Genomic DNA, 8,289 nt, shown 5'->3' with positions numbered 1-8,289 from the left:
AGTGAAATCATATTATCCCGCCAATAAGTTATTCAAGTCCATCACAAATTGAGAAAGATTAGTGCAATGTTCCATTCAAATCAGGCATTAGCGGGAAAAGCAAGTTCAGAAACTCGATTTCCTAATTTTCAAAGGAAAAGGAATCATTCAGTTTCTTGATGCTGTACTACTCTTTGAGTGTACGTGTGGATTAAGAGTAGTACTGTATAGCCATTAGCCCACCCACCCACCCACCCACCCTCTTTCTTCTATTGTCATGTTTATATTTTCTTCCATGATCGAGCACATTTAAGACTAATACTTCTTTACTTCTGTGGAATATAAAAATTTTATTTATTTGATACACCTACCATATGTATTTCTCTAACATCAGTTTGGGCAATCTAAACTCAATGTCACATTTAATTTTACTATTTCTATTACTCATGGTCATGTTCTCTGTGTTTCTGGATAGTGTCACTTAATTAAGTTGATATAATTTTGTTATCCTGATAGTAAACGCATGACAATTATTTGTTTTATTATGATGGAATGTGAGGGCAGTTTATCTAAGCTTGATCGCTTACTGACAGATACCTAGTTTGCATATATGAATCTTACTACTTTACTCCCTCCAAAAAAATGAGAATAGTATTTTTCTAGGATTTGAATAAGATTTTTTGAAAATGACATAATATCTGCTTGCAGAAATACATTGAAGTATTATCGTGCAAGTTTCGTACAACAAGATCTTGTGTTGGGAGGTTGCATTGAGTAATCCTAAAAGAGTAGTAAATACAACATGAAAAGCCAGGAAAATTTTTAAGTCTTTTCTTCTTCCTTTTGGCAAATGTAACTTATTCAACAAAACATAAAACTTACCAAGGGTGGGAAAAACTTTTCCGCTACTCTTCTAGGAAAAGAAAATCCATCATGTGTGCTCGTATCACTGGCAGTCCAAGTTTTGCAAAAGAAATCAGTTGGATATTTATTAGGCTTCAGTCCAAAATCAAGAATGGGAAGACATCTCCCTCCTGACCAACAACAGGTACACGGGAAGAATTTCAGCAAGTTTTCAATCGTAAAAACATCCTTCTCCTCCTTCAGTACATTAGTATCTATTTTAATTTTGCCACAAATAATAGATTAGAAAACTTATAGAATTCACAGGTTGGAGGCTCATTTTGGCATAAATCTCATTTGTCTCCTTTTCTGCCTGTAAATGACAAGACAAGTAAACAATGATATGATATCAGACCAATTGCAAATAGTTCTCCTATATAATATTTTAAGAGAATATATATCAAAAGTGCATACATGTAGGGTAACATTGTGAACCTGGCACAACAACTGAGAAGGAAGATTTGGATAATTAGGTATATGTGAAGTTGCTGTTCTATTTGTGGAAACTGCCACCTGTTGTAACAAGTTAGATTATTATTAGAGACTCCTAGATATGGTGCTATTTCAACAACCAACAATGCACATACTGTGGAAGGACAGAACAAATAATCTTTGCACAACAAATTTCCATAAGACCTTTTTCTTGGATTTCCTAACTGTATAGATAGAATTACATGAATACTTTTTCTAGGATATGGTCATAGATGCCAACGAAGAAAGAAGTTAAAGATATTTAACCAATGAAGGGGAAATGTTTTATAATTAACATAAAGTATTTTTATCCATAAATACAACTTGATTCAAGTTCAAATTAAACAACTACAGATTTACAACTTATTGTATGATTCTCTTTATCATTCTAATAGGACAAAATAAAAAGAACTCAAAATAAAACAGTTTTGATATCTTTTGTTTGAACTAGTAGGAAGAGAGAGTTTAACTGGAAAGACAAAACAAAATCATACATGTATAAGTTACATCTCAAGTAGTACATTATTTTCTCCGATTCACCTAGAAAACACCACATCAACTGTTGAATAAATTTCTCAATATAAAGGGTTTGAAGAACTACAATAGAATAATTTTGTCTTACTTCGACATTAACAGATTTAAATTCTGATAATTTTGAGTTCTTGAATTAAAAAGAATACTCTTGCCTAATAGTGTAAGTAGGGAACGTACAATTTTGAAAAGAAATTGCAACAAAAATTAGTACCAAATAAAAATAACAGGAAAGAGATTAAACCTGTTCACTGTGCCTCTGTGGAAATTAATACACAAGGCTTCCAACCTGAGGTAATGTTACAAGTGGGCCAGCACAAGCATGACACAACTCAGAATTTATTAGCTTCCTTGCTCCTACACTGAATCAAGATCATATTTTTATTACAAGGGAACCAAAAAAATACACAAAGATTGTTTGATTCTTAAAAAAAATAGTAGTTAGTTCATAAATTTTAAAGCTAGAAGATGGTCAATTTCAATTCAATTTTATTTTTTTGCCTAGTCTGATCTGAGCTCATATGATGCTCCTCTGAGGCCATCATTTAGCGGCAGAGCCATGAATTTCACTAAGGAGCTTCAAAATACAAAGAAGTAAACACATGAGGAAGCTAGAGAGGTTCAACATCTATTATAAACATATACATAAAACATATTTTTAACTATTTATAAACAGTACAAATTTTCGTCGGAAGAGGTTCATGTTTATGTAATGAACAAGAAAAAACCAATAATTGACAAGGGGCTAACCAATATGATCCTGCATTTCCTTCAACAACTTCATTTCATCAAGTAGAGTATGTTCTCCACTGTCCAAACTTCCTGGTTTGCACTTTTCTTCAACAAAACCCATAAAAACCTCTATGATTTCCCTCGCTTCAACCCCAAAAACAAAATCAAAGAACCCATCTTTCCAAAAATTCCAAACAACCCACAATCAGCAAGTCAACAATTCATAAATAAAATATGAGACAACTTCATATCAACAGAGCAATTTTATAGAACAAACGCAATTTCTTAAAGATATAACATATTTTTTTTTAAAAAATAGAAGATTTAGGAGGGCAACAAAAACCTTTCACATCCACCATGGATTTTAGCCATAAAATTGAGTGAGTTGATTTTGAATAAAGCTGACAAAAATTTATTGCGAAATTTGAAGGAAAACATATTTGAACCTATCACAAATTATGAATCAATTTACTATTGTTGGAACAAGAGGGATGGAAGAATTGATGATTCTAGAGTTGTGTATAGAGTTGAGATAAAAATCTAGTATTGGCGGTAGGAAGATGAAAGAAGAATGCGGATGCTTCTAGAACAGTGTATTTGGTAGTTATAAAATTACCTTTATACCCTTGGTTGTTCGATTACTCGTGCTTCTATAGAGTAGAAAAGATATATATATATATATATATTTTCTTTAATATGTTAAAAGTAGCAGGTAAAAGTTAACGATGGTAATATGTATACATATTTTGTAATGAAAATTGATATTCAGTAGCTTGAATTCATAATTTGATGAGTTGTATCAACTTTGTCAGGTATAGGTATACTTTACTTACTTGAGAAAATTGAAGAAAAGGTATCATTTAAGTCTTCATTGGCGACATTGAACAACTTAAAGGGGCTAACGTAATTAGGAAACTTAATTAAGTTAATTGTGGACTTGATTAATATTTTCAAAACTTTCTAATCTTTATAAAAATACACATCAACCCATACCTCTCTCCTCTCCAAATCATCCATCTCTCTCCTCTCTTCCCTATCTCTATCTTGACTGTTTCTCTCAAGTTTCTCCCAACCAATAGTTCTGCAAATTTTTCCCTTCAATCCCTGGCGACTTCAACCTCCCACGACAAATAGTTGGGCTTCGAGTTCCTTTTTGAATTTCAACCTTCAATCTACATGACAACATTACTCTCCGGTGACAACAACTTTGAGTTCTTTATCATCCCTTTTCTTCTTTCACAGGTAAAAAATTAGGGCTTTTTAGTTATTAAGAAAAAAAGGAACTTGAGCCAACTTCTCTTCTAGTATTGGTTAACAATTTCAATATTTGCTGCTTAAATTTGAAATGAGGACTGAGGAAAAACCTAATTTCTGGTATTTCTTATTCTTCTCTTATCTTTTCGGAGTGAATTTTTTTTTGTTGTTACTGTAGTTCTTGTTGTAGAACTGTTGATTTAATTTATTGGTGTCTGTTGAGTTTTTTGAAGTTTGATTTTTGTTCTTTGTGTTTGTACTAACAAAATAAGAATTTTTGTATTTTTGGTCACTGTTGATGTTTTTGGCATCTGTGTTGTGTTGCTGTTGTTGGGTTGATTTGTTGTTGTTGTGTATTTGATATTAAATGGTGATATTATTGCTATTCTATTAAACAAAATTCGGCTAGTATTTTTTTCCTACAACAGATGAACCATCTGATGCAACAAATAAACCATCTAATGCAATAGATGGATAATCTAATGCAATAACTAAATTATCTAATGCAACGGATAAGCAATCTGTTATTTGAAATCCTACCAACTATTCTAATATGATGAAATGTCCAAGACTTTGATTTTTCCCAACAAATATTTCATCTGTTGCGGCATATAAGGCTTCTGTTGAAGGAAATCTAAACAATATTAACAGTTGATCTGTTGCACAGATCAGTCATCAGTTTCAACAGATGAGTGATCTGTTGAAAGAAATTAAAATAGTATAAAAACTATTTTTATTGTTTTCAATAGATTTCTCTTCTGTCGCAACAAGTTAATTTCTCCCAATAGATAATTTATCTGTTGCGACAGATGAGGCTTCTATTAAAAGAAATCTAAACAATATTGATAGTTGATCTGTTGCATAGACCAGTCATCTGTTTCAATAGATGAGTGATCTATTGAAAGAAGTTATAATAGTATAGAAACTGTTTTTATTGTTTACAACAGATTAATCTTCCATTGCAATAGGTTAGTTATATGTTGCAACAGATAACAAACCTGTTGCAACATATGTGTGATCTGTTGGAATTATTATTTTACTATGTTGTACATGTTAGATTTTTCGTTATCCCATTTTTTACCAATGTTTTAATCAATTATAATCTTTTTTAGTTTCCTATTATTTTTAGATAATATTGCTTCCAAAAGAAAAGAAACCGAATCAAGTCCGAGTAAAAGAACAAGTGAAGTAGCTAGGCTATATCCACCACTCTATAAGCTTGCTTTATAAGAATTATCTCAATCAAAGCAAAAGATAATGAACATGGGGATGAGGAATGTTTCAAAGGATATGATCCAAATGCTAATAGCCCTTCTACTGAAGAGTTGGTCAAAACCTTCAGCATTGATAGTTATCTTGTGAGAATTCAGTGCGATGGTGCCACAGATATAACTGGTGATTTTGTGACCATGGTAAAACCTTTAAACGCCTTTAGAAAAATACTTTGAGACCAAAAATTGGATGCTTATTTCAGGGACAACTGCTTTAGGTAGTATCTTGATTTTCCGGAGGATAACGATGCTCGTTCCCAAATAAAAACGATATATGATCTTCTCAAGCGTAGGTTTATATATGAAAATAAAGATAAGATAGATGAGGTGTGGATAAATTACTGTGGCATACCTATTTGTTTTGGTTGGAAGGAGTTTGCCATAGTTATTGGACTAAAATGTTACTCGCAATTTCCTTCTTAAGTAATACCTATTGTAACCCTAAAAAAGTACCCCCACACACCCAAAAAATGTAGAGACAAGTCAACTGATGGTGATGACTTGGTGTCCCTTGTTGATCCAGCTTCAAAAATAATAATCTGGTAGAAGTGTTAAAAGGTAAAAGATTTTCAAAGAAGCATAAACAATCATTGTGCTTGGTTTGGTTTGTACATAATATTCTTTGAGCGAGAGATGTTATCAACAACATACCATTCAGTTTAATAAAACTCTCTGAGGATCTTGAGGCGTTTAGCAACTATCCGTGGGGTTATGAAAGCTTGAAAATGACTGTCAAATATTTATTGACTCCGTTAACGCCAAAGACTGTCAACTTATATGGCTTTCCATGGGTTTTCATGGTAAATATTCCTTTATTATGATTCATTTATTTTTTATTGAATAATTCATTTGATTTATTGGCATTATTCTATAAGCTTGGACATTTGAATTCATTCCTTATTTGAGACAACAAGTGAACCACCAGAAAGAAGTTTCATGTCTAAGAATTCTGAGATGGTTGTCGGCCAAAATCGATAAAAAATGCAAAATTTATTGATCTCTTCAACCCCCCAAAGGAAGCAGTAAGTCTAATTCTAATTAGATTTTTATTTTAATTGATGATTTTTTTAAAATCATTTAATCATCATTCTAATATATGTACTAATTTATTTTAGATTGTGCATTTGTGGCTTGTTCTGACCAATCGAGAGTTGAAGATGCCATTTTTTCTTACTTTAAGATATGTACAAACTCTATCGGACCCTAAGGTCATTGATAGAATAAAAAAGAAATTGTTTGGAGCAACAACCATCACAAGAAAAATAACAATTTTAGAGGGTGGGCTTGTTGTTGCAGATGGTGTTAGTAGTGATGTAGCTGTTGATGGTGGTAGTGGTGTTGCTCTTGGGTCTAATGATGCTCTTCTTGCAGTTTTTGAAACTACCACCATTATGATTATGATCATACTAGTTTTTATAGATTTTGCCCCTCCTAGCGAGTGTTCTGCATACAAATGTGAAGGCAGCACGGCGAAATATGATAGGGCGATTAATGCTATTAATGCATTAACTGCTTTTGTAAAAGAATTTACATCTAAGAGGGGTGTCATGCCATCAAAAAGAATTTCACATCCATACACTCCATTAAAGATTAAGACGACTAACAGGAGGAGGAAAAAAATTTCTAAGGCATCATCAAGCTTAAAAAAACAAAATTGAAACTCTTCTGTCTCTGTCTTAAACTTTTGATCAATGTCCAGGGGCCATGGAAAAGCAACATGAGATGAAGAAGGTGAATATATATCATCGGTTCCAACAATTAAATAGACTACATATCTGTTACAACAGATGACACATCTGTTGAAAATTATGAAACAGATATATGAATCTGTTGCAATATTTGACTAACTGGTTACATCAGATGCATTATCTATTGCAGCATATGTCTCATCTATTTTAACAAATCAAACAAGTCTTGCTACTGCTTTAATTTGTACCAATAGATGACTTATCTACTGCAATAGATGGGTCATCTATTAGGACAGACTTCATACTATTTTAGTTTGTCCAAATAGATAAGTCATATATTGCAACAAATGAGTCATCTGTTGGAAATTATTATGCAGGTCTTTCTCCAATTTTGATTTGTCCCAACAGATTATCCATCTGTTGCAGCATACGACTCATCTGTTTGGAAAAATTAAAACAAGAGGAAGACCTGTTTGATTTGCTAAAACAGATGAGTTAGTATTTTTATGATTAGCATTGACAATTCTGGCTTTCCGAGTAGATGTCTGTCGTGACAAAAAATGAGGGTCATGATGACACTTGTCATGGTGTACCTTGACAAGTAAGCCTATCAGCCAAACTGATATAAAAAGAGGAAAAAATAGAAATATCCCAAGGTAAGGCTTCTAAAATGAAGCTAAACCATACAAGTATTCATAACAATGTGGAAAAGACTGTCCAAAATACCGATCATACCCAAAATCAGGTGTCAATAGTGTAAGAACTACTAATACAATCCAAGAGTCAAATACATCAAAAAAATACCCACAAAGGACTAATATCTGTCTCCAAATACTAATAAAAATATAACTAATATAGAAATATAGAGGTGAACCTCGGACGCATAAATGTCCAACTGCTATCTTGGAAGCTCCAACAATCACCTGAGTCAAGCAAGCTGAGGCACACTCGAGCTAGGACTGACATCAAAAGGGCGCAGTAGGCATGAGTACGGTCCACTTGTACTCAGTAGGTATCATAGGCCGACAAATCAAAGTAGTAAATAAAGCATACAAAATATACACTAAGGGCACGTCACCTGCAATCAAAAAATATCCCACAACCGTAGCCCACACTGCTTGCACTAACAGTTCTAATATATCACATATATTGAAACATCACAACAAGATAGAACACAAGTATGCATTATATCACATATAAGTAAAACAAGAGGGAACATGCTTACACAAGATCATCAAATACAAGTAAAAAAAGATAGGACAGTTACATAAATGACAAGTTAATATGGAAATACAATACAATATAAACACAATAAAGTAAGTGCAATGTATATAATGATGATGCACGAGGTCGTCGCACAACCTCTGGGATCATCGCACAATCCCCATAAACACCTATGAGGCAAGCCTCCAAATGCATGATCCATAGGGGGTTCGTCAACCCGTATACAATCCACATAT

At 32.9% G+C, this 8,289-nt stretch overlaps 1 pseudogene; it reads right to left on the bottom strand.

The window, feature by feature from the left end:
* Positions 1 to 667: 667 nt before the first annotated feature.
* On the bottom strand, positions 668 to 2,737 carry LOC107856034 (annotated as a pseudogene).
* Positions 2,738 to 8,289: the final 5,552 nt, after the last annotated feature.

Source organism: Capsicum annuum, chromosome 12, assembly GCF_002878395.1.
Source record: "Capsicum annuum cultivar UCD-10X-F1 chromosome 12, UCD10Xv1.1, whole genome shotgun sequence".
Lineage (NCBI taxonomy): Eukaryota > Viridiplantae > Streptophyta > Magnoliopsida > Solanales > Solanaceae > Capsicum > Capsicum annuum.
The sequence above is the reverse complement of the archived record's forward strand: the minus strand, read 5'-3'. Positions and strand labels throughout refer to the sequence as shown.